Source organism: Talpa occidentalis, unplaced genomic scaffold, assembly GCF_014898055.3.
Source record: "Talpa occidentalis isolate TD23 unplaced genomic scaffold, MPIMG_talOcc4v2.1 talOcc4.14, whole genome shotgun sequence".
Lineage (NCBI taxonomy): Eukaryota > Metazoa > Chordata > Mammalia > Eulipotyphla > Talpidae > Talpa > Talpa occidentalis.
The window spans coordinates 8,854,988-8,871,917 of NW_023601433.1; the positions used below are offsets into that span (position 1 = coordinate 8,854,988).

The 16,930-nt window shown below is 44.4% G+C and overlaps 2 long non-coding RNA genes across 10 annotated transcripts in view; both read right to left on the minus strand.

The window, feature by feature from the left end:
- The window catches only part of LOC119244320 (uncharacterized), a 201,484-nt gene that overhangs the window by 94,005 nt on the left and 90,549 nt on the right, over positions 1 to 16,930 (minus strand). The window lies entirely within an intron of this gene.
- LOC129145709 (uncharacterized) lies at positions 1,127 to 16,927 on the minus strand. Its single transcript, XR_008551649.1, has 3 exons — positions 10,767 to 16,927; positions 5,181 to 5,420; positions 1,127 to 4,395 (listed from the first exon to the last, which is right to left on the minus strand). It is a non-coding gene; the product is annotated as an uncharacterized LOC129145709 (long non-coding RNA).

Here is a 16,930-nt window from a genome sequence, read left to right on the forward strand (position 1 = left end):
CAGAGGAGTACTCCAAAGGCTCTGAGAAGTCCTGCAGAAACTGTCCAGGGAACTGGGCCCCAGTCAATGCTCCCCATATTTTGTTTGACTTTAAAAGAAAACTGATGGGATCTCCCTTGTGGTGCAGGGGTTAGGGACAGTGCTGTCAAGCTATCGCCAGCCTCTGCAGCACAAGTTCGATCCCCGGCCAGCCAGGGAGTAACACACATGGCACAGCAGACCTCTCCTGTCTCACCTACTGCTCCCCTCAACAGTGTATTTCAGTGGATCTACCTGTTCCACTCCCCACTCTCTCTGGTGAATCCTCTCACCCCCCCCCACACACCTCTGGCTTACACCCCAGTTCTTGTATGTATAAATAAATACATCTTTAAAAAATTTAAAAAAAAAACTGTTTTCCCAGAAAGCACCAATTAACATCTCAAGGAAGTGGTGTTCTTCTGAGTGTTGTTTCAGAAAATACCGTTGTAGCAGATAAATCAACTGCAGCGCCATTATGGTGCACTCCATGAAACACCACCTTCCTATACCAGTTACACCAAGTTTACGGTGATTTCCAAGGTGGTAACTTACTCTTATTTTAGCAAGAGAAACTTCAGGGACCTTCGAAAATGGAATGTGTTTTCTCCCACTTTTCAATCTGAAGAACTCACGCTAGTAACTTCAAGGCCCAGTTCTAATGCCTGTGCCTCTCTCAAGCCTTCCTTGTGCCCCTGGTGTTTGTTCTAGATGCACCATCCTTCCAATGAATGCTGCACCCATGTGTTCAAGGCTGCACCTTTCCTACAAGATCATTGTGCCTTTGGTCTTTCTATCTGGAGCGCCTAACCCAATTCCCAACCGATAGCTAACACTCAGCAAACATTGACGGACGGCATATTTAGTCACATTGTAATTCAATCCCTTCTAGCTAGCAGGTGTCAATACTTCTGTATTACAACACTTATTGAGACAAGGAAAGTGACTTTAAGGACCACACAACCCATCCCTCATTGCAGTAAGAGAGAGAGAGAGTTATTTTTTTTTTTTTGCATTTTCAAAACCGTGTCATTAATTTATTTTTTTTATTTTTAATTTTTTAAAAAGATTTATTTATTTATTTATACAAGCACTGTGTGCAGTCAGAAGTGCGGGAGGGTGAGAGAACTCACCAGAGCCAGAGGGAAGAACAGAACAGGCAGACTGATGAAACACACTGCTGAAGGGAGCAGCGGGCAAGACAGGAGAGGTCTGTGGCTCCATGTGGGACCCTCGCCGGTGGCCGGGGATCGAACCGTCGCTGCAGAGGCTGCGGGCAGCTTCGCAGCCCAGCAAGAGAGAGAGAGTTTTTCCAAGAGGAGCCGTACATGTGACCCTGACTTGTTGCAGACTCGTTGTGTCTCCCCTCCCTCAACTCCATGAGCATCTCCCCTCTGGACCTCACAAGGAGGGAACCGTCTGCCCCAGGAAAGAAAGAGAGAGTGTTTTTCAGCCGGAGACGAATGAATCAGTGGAGGCAGACACTTAGCGACTCTACTCACCACCCAGAGCTTTACAGAGCCAGCAACTCCAAGGGTTACGGGGAATCCTCCCTAATCACTAGCAGGACAAGGGCCGCTGAAAAACAGCCTCACTCTCCAGAGCTCTAAAGAAGCTAATTTGCAAAGAGTTGCCTCAAATCCTGTTTAATGATGAGGGGGATCTGCAAAGGACGCTGCCACTTCCCAGCTGGGCAGGTCATCTCACCTTCCCGCCCTCCCTTTTCCTCACCTGTAGGACAAGGATGAAGGAGGCAGCATTTGAGGACATGTCTCACCTTGCTTGGCGCATAGCAGGCAATCCCTAAGAGCGTGTTGCATTTGATTTGGCTTTCTCCTAAAGTTTACAGTTTATAAAAATAAAAAGTGGAGCCACTTACATGAAATGAATAACCAACTCGAAAATTGGTCACTCGATCTATTTTGGGCAAATCTACTTGTCTCTGTCATTTTTCCCTGTTAAAAATTAAGACAAATTTTTTCAAAAGCCCCAGAATTCAGCAGAATGGCAACTGGGATCAGGCATCAGAGCCGCACGTTCTCATGTTCATTTTTTCCATTTATTTTCCAAAGTTTAGCAATTTGAGACCTGGAGGTCTTTAAGGCGAGATGTGGATAAAACACGCACATGGACAGGGTGCTTCTGCTTAGGCAAAGGTGCAGATCCCGGCTGGAATCTAACAGAACACCAATGTTTCTCTCATAAGGTTGAGACCTTTCAAATGATTCCCCTGTGGCACTGCGAGGGAGTAAAATGCATGAGGCAATTTACACAGGCCAGGCAGGGAATGAGTCACCGCTGGCCCTGGGGACTGGACCGAGTCACACACAAAGGAGGCCGGGGCTGAGGGCAGCGGCTCTTAGGAACGAGGGTCCCGCTAGCATCGCGGTTAATGAGGCCATTGGCTCACGTTTTTTTCCTTTCCAGAGATTATCATGATCAATTTGCATGATGATTATGGAAAATTAAAACACTATTCCCAAAGATCAAGTTAATAAAGGCCTTTGAGACTCGGCTTCCTGGAGGAGAGGTGGGATATTTTTCTTCAAAAGGGGGGAAGCACTTGAGGGGAGTTCTGGTTTCGTTCAATGAAGCCACTGTGGATTCCCACCCCTCCCACCTTTTTTATTCATAGCATCTTATGCCTTGATTAAACCCTTGAGAACTTCCCTCCCTTAAGAGCATGTAACGAATTTAATACAAATTCTAAGGGAAATAAAAGGAGCAGAGGGGACCAAAAGAAATCAGAATGAAGAGGAGAAAAGAATATGAATTTGTGGAATACTCTTGTGGTTCCAAAGCCATTTGCTCCTCCTTCAGCCCAGTGACAGAGTCTACATTTTCTAGATTCAAAGTAAAAAGCATTTCTCCTTTGATATGCCAGCCTGTCTGAAAGGAAGATGTTGGCTAGACCCCACCTTCCTCAGTAACAGCCATGAACTTAGTCCTTAGGATCTCAGAGAAGGCAAGTGCCTCGCATATGTAGAAATTCTCTTTTAAGTTCCATCCCCCTCCCACCCCCGCCTTCAGCTGTCTTCTACATAAAGCTAGATCTTTGTTGCTTGCTTCTAAGGGAGGCTAGTGTTTTCTGTTCTGCAGAGAAGCATCTAACCACCCTGGCAGTGGTAGAGAATGAAACCTATGAAGACAGTTCACATCCCAGGTCCGCTCCACCCATCTCTCTCCATGGTTCACCATGCTCAAAAGCCCAGCAGTAGATCAGGGGAAACAGGGAAAGCGAATAAGATCAGCATTAAGATTTCTCTTCCAGGATGATGCTAAGTGAACTAAGTCAGAAGGAAAAAAGAAAAATATCGAGCCTCCCTGGTAGCACAGCGGGTTGAGTGCAGTGCTGTGAAGCTGTTCCGCAGCCTCTGCAGTGCGGGTTCAATTCCCGGCCAGCCAGGGAGATACCTACATGGCGCGGCAGACCTCTCCTGTCTCGCCCGCTGCTCCCCTCAGCAGTGTACTTCGGTCCTTCTGCTTGTTCTGTTCCCTGCTCTGTCTCTGGTGAATTTGCTCACCCTCCTGTGCCTCTGGCCTGTACCCCAGTGCTTGTATAAATAAATACATCTTTAAAAAATATATCAAATGTTCTCACTTAAAGGGGGACTATAGGAAAAATGAAAAGAAGGATCAGGAAAAAGACAAAATTTGCAGCAAACCATAGCCCTGAGCCATCCAGCGGGGGAGGAAGAGGGGTCAAAACAGGGGAGCGAAGAGCGCAAGGGACTATGGTGATGGTCACGGGTGCTACAGTGGCGGGAGATTTGTGGGGACTACACCTGAGAGAAGAAATCTAATATTGTACCAAAATGAACAATGTAAGAAAATTTTAAATAACAAATTTTAAAAAGGATTTCTCTCCATGTGACGGGGCTGGAGAGGACAACGGTAAGTGAAATAAGTCAGAAGGAGAAAGACAGATGCCGGATGGTTACACCATATGTGAAATATAAAGAAACAAAACGAAAGAACAGACAGAACTAAACCACAACAAACCCTAGACATCTGACTATAGAATTGAAGTTCCAGAAAGCGAGTAAGATCGGCATTAAGATTTCTCTTCCAGGATGATGCTAAGTGAACTAAGTCAGGGGGGAAAAGAAAAATATTGGGCACAAATATCGGGGGATGTTTTCCTCTACCTTCTCCCTTCTGCCTCCTTGATTGACCAGAATCGGTATACATGAACAGCAGGTTGTGGGACGGGGCACAAGTTTAGGGGGGACCTCTTTTCTCTCTCCTTTTGTTCCTGATCCATGGTGGTGTTGATTCCCCATACTCCATATGCACCCTCGGCTCATCGAGAGATAAACAAGCTTATCAGTTTACTTCCAGAAGATCCAGAGTGAAGGAAACATTGTGTTATTTTTCCTGTTTGGGACAGACAAACACCAGTGAGATGAATTCTTACATTTTACCTGTAGTTTAGCCTTCATGGCTTCCCAATAACTGAAGTCATCTCTTTGAAATATAATGTCCTCATTCTATGCACAGCAGTGACTGTAATAAATTGAGTCTGGAAACATTTCCTAAGTCCACGCAGGGGCTGCATGAGGTGCGAGCAGGAGCTTGCACAGCGCAAGGGGCCCAGAGCCAGGGCCAGCTTAAACCCAGGTGGCTCTCCCACCTCGTCCAGCACCCAGTGCCAGCTACACCCACCTGCAAGTGGTGACTCCCCGGTCTCCTGGTCATGGTTTTCTGATAACCATATTTGACAAATGGGAGGTTAGGACATGGGCTACAGGGAGTTTGTAAGCTAATGGAAGATCATTTCAGCAGAGGGTAACACAAATGCCCTGGCATGCACGTGAGATAAAAGGCAAACCATGGGGTGGTCACCATTTCCTGCTTTATGGTGCCAGCTTTTCAGTGGCCACTTTCTAAGTAGGTGGATGTTTTTCTCTACCTCCTCCACCTTGATTTTGACCAGAATCAGGACACGTAAACAGCACAGGTTTGAAATGCCTGAATCCATCTATATGTGGATGTTTTTCTATCCCTGGTTCCACATTCATGGATCAACCAACCTGCCATGCCCTTGGGTAGAATCCACAGGTGCAAAACCCACATATAGGGAGGAAGTTATACCTCTGGTTTCTGATGCACAGGGTCTGCACCCCTAACCACAGCATTATTCAGGGGTCAGCTGTACTCACCGCCCACAGTTCTTGCAGGAAGCAAACAAGCACTTGAGATACTATATGAAATTCTGCTTCTGTGTCGGACACACTCTGAGCCACAGACTTCATGTCCTCGCTCACCATGCCTCTATGGAACAACTATAAAGATGCTCTTATGGTCAATCTTCTCCATGCACTTCAAACCCCTGCTGTTCATGTATTCTGATTCTCATCAATCAAGGAGGCAGAAGGGAGAAGGTAGAGGAAAACATCACCCTGTTTAGAAAGTGGACACTGAAAAGTTGGCATTAAATAGGAATATGGGTCCCCATATTCTAGTTAAGGAAAATGAGGTTCAGAAAGGTGCATCGACTTATCCCAGGCAACCCAGCTGTTAATCCATGATCCCAATGGGCCTCCCTGGTGGTGCAGCGGTTGAGCACTGGGCTGTGAAGCTGCCCACAGCCTCTGAAGTGCTGGTTTGATCCCCGGTCACCAGCGAGGGTCCCACATGATGCGCAGACCTCTCCTGCTGCACCCGCTGCTCCCCTCAGCAGTGTACTTCATCAGTCTGCCTGTTCTGCTCCCCGCTCTGGCTCTGGTGAATTCTCTCACCCTCCTGTGCTTCTGACTATACCCGGTGCTTGTATAAATAAATAAATAAATAAATAAATAAATAAATAAATAAATAAATAAATCTTATAAAAATAAAATCCATGATCCCAACATCCCGTGTCCTCCCCCATAGTAGAGGGACCCAGAGGAAGGGAGGTGGGAAATCTCTGATTGGAGTCCTAACCCCCAGTGCCCAGCACAGCACCTGAAACAAGATAGACCTTCAAGTATTTGTGAACTGAAATCAGGAATAAAGGCTGGAAAACTGACATTTCTTGAGCAAGTCCAGAAGGTAGGGGCTCTTGAGGCTGCCTCACACATATCACCCTCATCCCACACTATCCCCCCAAAACCCCCAGAGTTCTGTTTCCAAGCTGCATGGACAGGCAGTTGTTCAGAGTGCTTACCCCTGACACCACTCTTAGGCAAGCATCTGCCCTTGTTCAAGTTCACTGCCACACCTGCACAGAGACAGCAAGTCCTCTGAGGAAAGCTGCCCATCCATCTTCCTGGTGGCCTTTCATTTCTTTGCCAATAAGGTGATCTGCTTCACAACACACTTCGATCTATTTGACATCTGTCATGAAACCCAGGTCAGGCATATCTGTCTTCTGTGGAAATAAACCATCCTACAGGGGCACCTCCTCCACCATTAGGATCCCACCAGAAATAATTATTGACACATTGTCCACACGTCCAGCCAACCTTCATAATAGGAGCCATAAATTACAGGTCCTGGTTTTCCCAGTCCTATCAGAGAAAGGAGGTAACATTTCAAGAAGGAGACACCATGGTCTTAAAAGCTGACAGGGAGGCTCTAGCTGAGATGCATGGCTTGAAATGAAGACCTCCTTTTAACATCTTTCTGGAATTAGTGCCTGGCAACATGCAGCTGCTGCTCTGTGAAGAGCCACAATTTTCCCAACACTTTACACTGAGTAGTCAGGTTCATATAATATAGGGGAAAGTGGATAGAAGTTTCCTGGGCAGGTTGAATTAAGATTGTTCAATCTTCTAGAAGGTCCACATGGGGAGAGTTTTGGATATTTGGGCTCTCAGTACATAATACAAATATGGGAGAAATGTACCAGTCACCTCTTTTTTTTAAAAAAAATTTATGTATGCAAACAAGAACTGGAGTACAGGTAAGAGGTGTGGCGGGGGCGGTGGTGAGAGGATTCATCAGAGACAGAGTGGGGAGCAGAACAGGCAGATTGACTGAAATACACTGCTGAGGGGAGCAGAGGGCGAGTCAGGAGAGGTCTGCCATGCCATTTGGGTAGCTCCCTGGCCTGGGATCGAACTCATGCTGCAGTGGCTGTGGATAGCTTCATAGGTTGCTTCTTAACCCCTTGAGCCACCAGGGAGGCCCCCAGTCACTTCTGATTCTAATTGCTCCCTTGGATGGCTCCCATGGAAGAAGCAGCTCTCAGTACCCCCAAAGACCTACCAGTTGTACAACCTGTCACAGGATCACTGAAAGCTCTGCTCTGCCAAAGGTGTGACCATTCATTTGAGCCTCTATGGGCCAATTACATATTGCAAAATATATAAGGCTTCTCCCTTGGGTGGCATATCTACCTTTTCCTGCTGGTTAGGAAGAAAAGGGATGACTTTTTTCAGGGAAATGGATTTTTTAGAAATACTTGTGCCAACTTGGCCATATTTTTGCTGGGGTAAGAAAGGAGTCCTTTTTAAAGATGTTTGCAAATGTTTCCTAGTAGAAGTAGTAATATTGCAGAAGTGACATTTCAGCAGTTAGGATGTAGTACAGAGAACAAAACATGTTAGTTGAAACAAATGTCTTACTTTACTTCAGGGAAAGGGAACCTTGTTGGGATAAGTGAAATTGTGGGGGCTTTTAGATTCCAGATCAGTTCGACCCCCTGAACAGCCCAAGTAGTAGACAGACAGGCTGGGGATGTCAGGGGAAGAGAAGGAAGAGGGGCCTCCCTGGTGGCACAGGGGTTAAGTCTCAGCACTATGAAACTATCGGCAGCCACTGCAGCATGAGTTTGATCCCTGGCCAGGGAGCTACCCACATGGTGCAGCAGACCTCTCCTGTCTCGCCCGCTGCTCCCCTCAGCAGTGTATTTCAGACAGTCTGCCTGTTCTGCTTCCCACTCTGTCTCTGGTGAATCCTCTCACCCCACACACCTCTGGCCTGCACCCCAGTTCTTGTATGTATAAATAAATAAATCTTTAAAAAAAGAGAGAGAGAGAAGGAAGAACTAGAAATGTCCCTTATTGGCCTACCATAGTAGACAAAGAAGATCCTTGGTAAGAAAGTTTGTCCACACCTGCACCCCTATGTTTATCCCAGCACTATTTTCCTATTCCATAGCTAAGCTATGGAAACAACCCAAATGCCCAAAAATAGATGACTGGATCAAGAAGATGTGGTACATATACACCATGGAATATTACTCAGCAATCAAAAAAGATAAACTCATGCCATTTGCAGCAATGTGGATGGAGCTGGAAGGGATCATGCTCAGTGAAATAAGCCAGAAAGAAAAAGAAAAATACTGGATGGCCTCCCTTATGCAGGACTGTAAAGAATCCAAATAAGGGATCAGGAAAAAAAATTAAATTATAATAAAGTAAAAATCAAAATCAAGGGCCTACCTGGTGGCACAAGGGTTTAAGATGCAACCTATGAAGCTATCCACAGGCACTCTAGCATAAGTTCGATCCCAGGCCAGGGAGCTACACACATGGCACAGCAGACCTCTCCTGCCCCACCGGCTGCTCCCTTCAGCAGTGTATTTCAGTCAGTCTGCCTGTTCTGTTCCTGCTCTGTCTCTGGTGAATCCTCTCACCCTCTGCATCTGGCCTGTACCCCAGCTCTTGTATGCATAAATAAATAATCTTTTAAAAAATTAAATCAACAGGCAACTATAAACCAGAGGCATACTGCGGTGTGGGGGGCGAAGGGAGTAGGATCAAAACAGGGGTGGGAAGAGCACAAGGGACCATGGTGATAGTTCATGGGTGAATGGCTGGTGGGTATTTCACGGGGACTATAACAGAGATGAAAATGCACACATTGTACAAAAATGAAAAATGATGTAAAAAGTATACAAAATAAAATTATATATATAATATATATTATATATAATAAAGTATATATAAAGTATATATAAAGTATAATAAAGTGTGTGTATATATATATATATATATATAATAAAGAAACAAAAAAAAAAAGAAAAGAAAGAAAGAAAGTTTGTCCTCTTAGCAGACACAAACAGGATTTTTTGTCTGTGTGTGGGGGGGACCCTCGCCAGTGGCCAGGGAACAAACCAGCGCTGCTGAGGCTGCGGGCAGCCTCGCAGCCCAGCGCTCAACCGCTGCACCACCAGGGGAGGCCCCCAAACAAGATTTTTAAGAACAGAGGAAATTTGTGCAGGCAGGAGGGAAGCCCCTAGATCTCAAATGATAGACACAAGAAATAACATCTCTGGCGAGTGACATTCTTTCCAGGTTCTTCTTTCACCCCACACTTGACTAGAGGCCAGACACTTCTGTTTGCACACATAACCTGCTTGCTCCATGCTTACATGAGAAATGGACTGTCTTGTTCAAACTGGAATAAATTGTTGAAAGAAATATAAGTGCTTAAATGTCTTCTTCAGGACCAGGAAATCATCTATCATTTGGACTTTGAGCTGGGCCATTGTAAGGAAGAAACTTGCTCTTTACCGTCATGTTGCTGCACTAGGAGTAAAGACTGCTGTTGAAAGAGATGCTTTAACAGTATCTGGAGGAGAGATTAACTCTACAAGAGGCAGAGGAAATCGCCTATTTCCCCTTGTCTTACCCACTCAACTCAAAACACCCCAAACTCTCAGTGGATCTGAAATGAGAGGAAGCGGCTAATTTGATGACCAATAATAACACTGATGGCAAGGATGTTAAGATAAGGGTAATGTAACTCTCATGCTCCTGTGAGCCACAGATCAGCTGCAGGAATCAAAAAAGCACCAGCAATGGCCACAGACATGTGTTCAGAGCAAAGAGTAGTCCATCTTATCTCAAGCAGGCACCCTGGTTGCCATGAAAACTAGAGTTATACTTTTTATCCTTTATGTGGTGCTATTTTTTATTGAAATAATGTTGCTTTACAACAGCAGACAGGATTCAGAGCTACAGGTTCACACCTCTTCAGAGGGAGGCTCCCATACCACACCCACCACCAAAGTGCCCATAATCCTTCACCACAGTCCACGGGACACCCCCCCCCCTTTGCTTTCTCCCCACCCCAGCCTCAATTCTGCCGTCAGATTTCTGGGTTTGTTTTGGTTTACTTTTGTTTATTCCTTTGTTTCCTGATAACATCTTGATCAGAGCGTGAGCTGGATGAAATGCCAGTGCCGGTTGAGACCCTCAGCCTCCAGCAGGGAAAGGGGTATCTATTTGTGAGCTCAGCGAAAGGACTGTCATTCATTTGTGGGGGACCTGTCACCACACAACAGAAGGTCCTGTGTAGATGGCTGCTGGACAGCAGGCCACCGGCAAGCCTTCTGAGCGCTAGAGAGATGGGAATCTCTCCTGAGTGCTCATGTTCCCTTGCACATGGGAACAGCAGGATGGCTGGAGGGAGTTCGGTGCCACGGGGAACCTCAGCCCTGCCAGGAAGGTTGCTCATTTCGCACTGGCAGCCTCGGGAAAACAGACATGCTCGAGAACATGAAGCACTTCTCACGGCAAGGCTCTGGCATGTTGCTTACTTTGGAGGTTGCAGGGACCTATTCCACTGAGTTGTCTCCCCATAGCAGATGTGCCATGGAAGAGTTATCCCCCCTTCTTGCCAGAGTTTGTCATCATGCCTGATGCCCATCTGGAGGGAACTGGTGGCTCTTTTCACATGAGTGTATAGAAGGCAACATATTGTTTCTTCGTGAGATATGGTGTGTCCCCACCTGATAGGCAAAGAGCTGGTTTCTGACCCCAGGAACTGCTCTGGTAATCTGCTGCCCATGTGGCCAGCTCCTCACAATCTCCTACCTGCCATGCTGACTTCTCTCCTTCCGATGGCATCGCCGCCCCATAGAGATCTGTGCACAAGCTCAGCTCGCCTCCTGGTACGTCATTCTCATTTCTGCAATTGTGATTTCACTTTCATCATATTCCGCTCCTAAAGCAAATGTCACTGCTCAGGTTTTATGCTAACCGAGTCCTTCCTCCCCCAACTCACTGATGATTACACATTCTGAGACCACACACTTCGACCGCCTTGTCTTCCTCTGCTTAAGTCCAAATCTGTGCCTGTAGGAGGGCAGCGACTGGATACTGTTACCCTGATAGCTGATGATAATATTTCTACATCCATTGTTAAGCTTCTTAAGTTTCTTCTTCACTTTAGGAGTGTTTAGCATATCGTTTTCAAAAACAAGTACTCAATGTGCCTTAGGTAAAGTAAGATTCGATACTGCGTTCACGGGAGATTATCCAGAACTAAGCTGCTGAGAGAATATCTCAGCCTCCCCCACCCCAGTCTCTCATAAATGCACCTTTTTAAACCTCTCCCAGGTAAACTGGGTCACTTGATGTTGTTTCAGAACATCTGGAAAATAGTCACGGGGGTGGGGAGGGCTATAAAAGCACTCTGAGCTGGGGCTGGGTGATACCATGAAAACTCAGATGTGACACATACCAAATGATTCTGAAACAGCCATTGTGTGTTAAGTGCCCAAACTACTCGTTGTCTGCTTTTCCTTCAAGTAAGAGGGGTTTGACAAGGACACCGAGTTCAGATACACATCCTTGCTCCCACACAAGCTTCAAATCCCTTTTCTGGCATTTTTGGGCAAGCCAGAAGCTAAGTGTAGTTGATCTGAATATCCATTTGCACAGAGCCCACCAGGGTGTGTTCTAGAAGAACAAGGCCCACAGAGGCCCAAGCCAGGGAAAACAGGAACCCACAGAAACATAACACAGTCTCCACCTGTAGTTATTTCCGGGTCGACGCGGACATCAGTATACAGGACTAGCAGCCAGCAAATGGCGGGCCGGGCTCTCCATCAACATGGCGGCCATCCTTTGTCTCTAGGCGGGAACTCAGACACTTCCGGTATGAAGAGGCCTTCCTCCAGCGTCCTGAATTCCAAGCCAGGCAACTCCTTAAGTGACGGAGTCATATGTTTTATGGTTCTCACGTTCCTTAAAATATTAATTAAGGAAACAAGCAGGAGGCCATCCTTCAGGGGCGCCGAGAGCAGACCTGACTGGGCCGCGGCACCAGCCGATTCCATCTTGCTTCCTGATTAGTGCGGGTGCCAGGCTGTCCCTCCAAATTAAGGCAATATGCCGATAGTGATGAACCCTATTGGCCATCTATCATCCTTTTGTGATCTGGCTCTCTGCGAGCTGAAATGAAGCCATTTCTCCCGCCTGTGGCTGATTAAACAGAGTTAAAGCTGCCTCTCTGAGGAGGCGCTAATGATCCTCCACAGAGCCCGTGTCAGCCCGCCCGCACCTGCAGCCTGCGGTTTCTCCCTTTCCATCGTAAAACGAAGCATCTGTTTCAGAGAGGTGGTGTCTTTTCATCATCCCGTGTATCACTCTGGTCAGAGTGGACACAGCTCATTTGGTACACGAGGCTGCCTGCTGTGCCGCAGGTGACAAATGGCCCCCTTGGAAGTGGTGCCGCCCTCAGGGGTGAAAAGGACACAACTTTGGATGAAGACCTGTGACTTTCCTAAAGTCTCCATGGCTCACATCTCATGGTCTTCTTTTGATAAAAACATGTAGGAAAGTGTCAGTGGGCCTCGTTGATTCATCAGCTCATTACTTCTTTCATTCTTCTATATCATGAACACTCAGCAAATGCTTGCTCAGAGTGAGACCCAGTGCCAGGATCTGAGGACAGAACCGAACTCAATGGATATAGCTCTGCCCTCCCAGAACTTACATCCCAGTGACCAGACAGACATCACACAATTAATGATGAATTAAGTTGTTAATTACCACTAACAGGAGTATCCCACTAAAAGGAATTCTAGGAATGCGTAAGAGGAGGTCTGGGGTTTTCTAGAGTTCAGGGAAGACTCCATGGGAAAGTGACATTTAAGCTGAGACCTCAAGGTCAAGAAAGGCTAGTGAGTTAATGGAAAGATAAAACAGTATTTTTACCCAAGAACAGGGTATGTTCAAAGGTCCTGGGGTGGAAAGGTAATTCTTGCCCATCTGAGCAACCAAAACAACCAGACGAGAGGGACTGGGTAAAGATGGGACTGGCAACCTGGACAGGGATCAAATCAGGCACGGCCTCTGGACTGAGTTAGAATTTCATCTGAAAAGTTTGATTGGAAGTGGTGGTTTGTAAGTGGGGATGTGAAATGATTGTTATTACCAGAGTATCGGGAGGGAGAATCCCTCATCCCACATTTCCTTTCCAGACACTGCACATTTTGTAATTTGTGATGTCCAGTGGCACCAGCATCCCCATAAGATATTTTTAGCCCCACCTAATAGGTCAAGAAACTGAGGAAGGGCATTTGCTATGCAGAAACATTTTAGTTTGACGTGCTATCACTTATTTAATTTTGTTTTTGTTACTAGTGCTTTGGATGTCAGCTCCAAAAAGTAATTTCCAAGACCAATGTCAAGGTGCCTTTTCCTTATGATTTCTTCTAGGAGACAGTGTAAGAGTTTTACGCTTTCAGAGACTATGTTTAAGTCTTTAATATAATTCAAGTTAGTTTTGTGAGTCATATGAGATAGGGGTCAATTTCATTCTTTTGTATGTGATTATCCAGTTTTCTCAACTATCTATTGAAGAAACTGTCCTTTCTCATCATATATTCTTGACTCATATGCTGTAAATTAATTGACAATATATGCATGTGTTTATTTCTGGACTCTTTAGTCTGTTCTGTCGTTCTCATAATCTGTTTTTATGCCAGTACCATACTGTTTTGAAACAGTAGGGAAGTGTTCTTTCTTAGGATTGCTGTGGCTATTAAGAATCATTTGTGGTCTCTATAAATGTCAGGGTTTTTATTCACATTCTGTTTAAAATACCATTGGAATTTTGATAGAGGTTGCACTGAATCTATAGGTGACTTTGAGTAGTATGCATATTTCATCAAATTAATTCTTCCAATCCATGAACATGGGATATATTTCCATTTATTTGTGTCTTCTTTGATTTTTTCCCGCAGTCAAAGTTTGCAGCATACAGATCTTTTTCTTGCTTGGTTAAATTTATTTTAAATTTTATAGATTTGATGCTATTGTAAATAGGATGTCTTTATTACAATTTTAGGAATTTTATTGCTAGTATAGAAATGGTATAGTGCAATATAGAATGCAACTGATTTATTTTATATCCTGAAACTTTACTGAATTTACTAGTTCTATAAGATTTTTGGTGGAATACTTAGGATTTCCTCTATATAAGATCATAACACTGCAAACAAATAATATTACTTTTTTTTTTTCAATTTGGGTGTCTCATCCTTTTTTCTTGTATAATTGCTTTGGCTAGGCCTTTCAGAATTATGTTGAATAGGAGTGGTGGGAGTGGGCATCCTTGTATTATTCCTGGTCTTAAAGGAAAACCTTTCAATGTTTCACTGAAAAGACTTTAAAAATCATACAGTTTAACTCCGATGTTTCACTGATGATAAAACTAAGGCACCAACAGGTCATGAAACTTCCACATATTTCACAGCTACTAAGACCAGGCAGAGCCTTACTATAAGGGCATTAAGAAGTCCAGGTAATTTAAACCCAAGACAACCAGAAAGTTCAAGCATACTTAACCCTGAAAAAACTATTCCCATTGAGGGACAGTTCTTTTCATTACATTAATCCAACTGCCATGCCTTTCCTCTCATCTGTCCCCACTAGTTTTTATGTCTCCTGATGGTAGGTACTTTGTGTGTGTCACTTTCCACCATATTGCCAGCACTAGCACAGTCAACCACATGTATCATATGCTCAGTCAACCACATGTATCATATGTTCAGTAAACTATTTGTTCAGTAAACTATTTGTTGTATTAAAAAGCATCTGCATACAGCACAGTGCCAAGGCTGAGAATGATGTGCAAAATTTAGTTCAATATTAAGCCTCTCAAGCCCAATGTGAGCATTAAGAACATTTTATTACATGAATATCTGTGACCTAAAGATACAAGGTGACTTGTGTCCAGAGTCACGCTGGTTGTCGCTGATTCATTCTCAATACAACTTCTGTCTGAGAGATAACCACCCGTCTGCCACATCTCCGATGAACAAGACCTGGTCAAAGTTAGGAAAAAGCGGTGCACCCAAGGGCTGGTCTTAAAGCTTCAGGAAAAACTACTGTACCTAGTAGGTGTCCCGGAGACCACTTTCAAGCCAGAAATGCATTTCCACTGCCACCCATCTGGAAATCTTCACACTGCCCTTCACACTGAGGTCTGCTCACGGCCATCTGGAATGTAATCTGATCCTGCTCTAGTTCTAGAAGAGAGATGCTGCTGGTGATGGACAAGTTCTATGGCTCTGTAGAAAGTCTTCTTCAACTGTCACCAAGTTGACTCATGAATGCAAATGAACCATTTCTCAGTGGCCCTTTTCCTCCCACCCTGGCCTGGTAATGCTCCTTTTGCTCAATATAAAGTGTCTAGTTTTCAGATTTAAAAAAAAAAAATGAATGGATGAAAGACACGAGGGTATCACAAATCACTCTGAGACACTACTCATCATCTGTGAAATGACGATTATAAGACTTGCCTGAGCCACCTTGCCAGATGGTTGCAAGAACCATACAAGGTCACAGATATCTTCAGGAATTACAGTCTATACAGTTAAAAACTGATGCTTTATTTCCTGAAGAGCCTCCCATGAGGTGTTATAGGATTAACAAAAAGAACAAGATAGCCTGCCCTACAAGGTGCTTTCTGTCTAGTACACACATCTAAGCATGGCGAGTTAAAGATTATACCAAACTTCTGTCACCAAATATCTTTATAAGGAAATCCAATATAAAACACACTGACACACAATGAAATAATCTTTGATTGATTTTAAACACTGACCATTTCACTCCAATAAATACAAAATTTTACATTTTTGGAGGGCAGGAGTAAAGAATCTATAAATAGGGTTCTTGTATATGAAATGCTACATAAGCCTATTCCAAATTAGACATAACTAAAATGGATCAGAAAGACATTCCAGAAAACACACCTGCTTCTCTTACTTCCTGTACAGGCTCTGTATTCCTTAAGTCCACAAAAGCATAGGCTTGACCAATAGAAGTCACCTACCACAACAAAGAGCAGAGGACATATGTGGATGAAAACCTGGGTTTTTTTCTTCTTATCTAAAACCTGGTGTATTTGATATTTTGCCAAAAGTGCTTAAAGTGGATATCTACATTTGACTCTGGGGCAAGTGCAAAGACAAAAATCTCTAAAATTTATAAACAAAAGTTTCTTTCTTGCTCTAGAGTTGAAAGCAGCGAGCAACCTTTATTGACTCTGAGGCATACCACAGTGTGAATGTTACAAGGACAAAAAATATGTATTTATTGTTGCTGATGCTCAAAATTCCCATCCATTTGAACACTGAGTTAAGAGTTTACAAAAATAGTATCAGTACCATTGCCAGCGAGATCCTATAACCTTAACACAAAGTAAATATGAAAGTAGGAAAGAAATGTAACCTTTTTAAAGTTCTCTCTATGCAAATATCATGCAGAGTCACTGACTACTCTGTGCGCCCACGTCTCTTCGATATCTGAACTGCCCTGAGAAATCATGGCAGAAAGTTTGTTATTTTGATCTTTCACAGATCTCTTTAAATTCCTATTCACTGTCTGTGATGGTCTCTGTACTCACACCATCATCTATCAAGAGTCAATTTCTTAAATCCACAAAATCACAAAGGAGGCATTTTATAAAACTTTTGGTTCTATTCACCCCTTGAGACCAAACCATGACTACGCTCAAGGCATCTTCTCAAGTGAGCGATTATAAGGAAATAAACTAAAGTAGCAAGATATGTGCTGGGAGTCATGGGGCTCCAGGTAGATGGAGAGGGATCTATCGGTTTCCACGGTGCCAGAAGCTCAGTCTGACACTCTTATCTAGACACCACAGGTGAGGCTAACACAAGAAAATGGATCAGCCATTATGAGACTGAGCCCCAAGCCGTGCTGCTTGGAGGCTGAAGTAT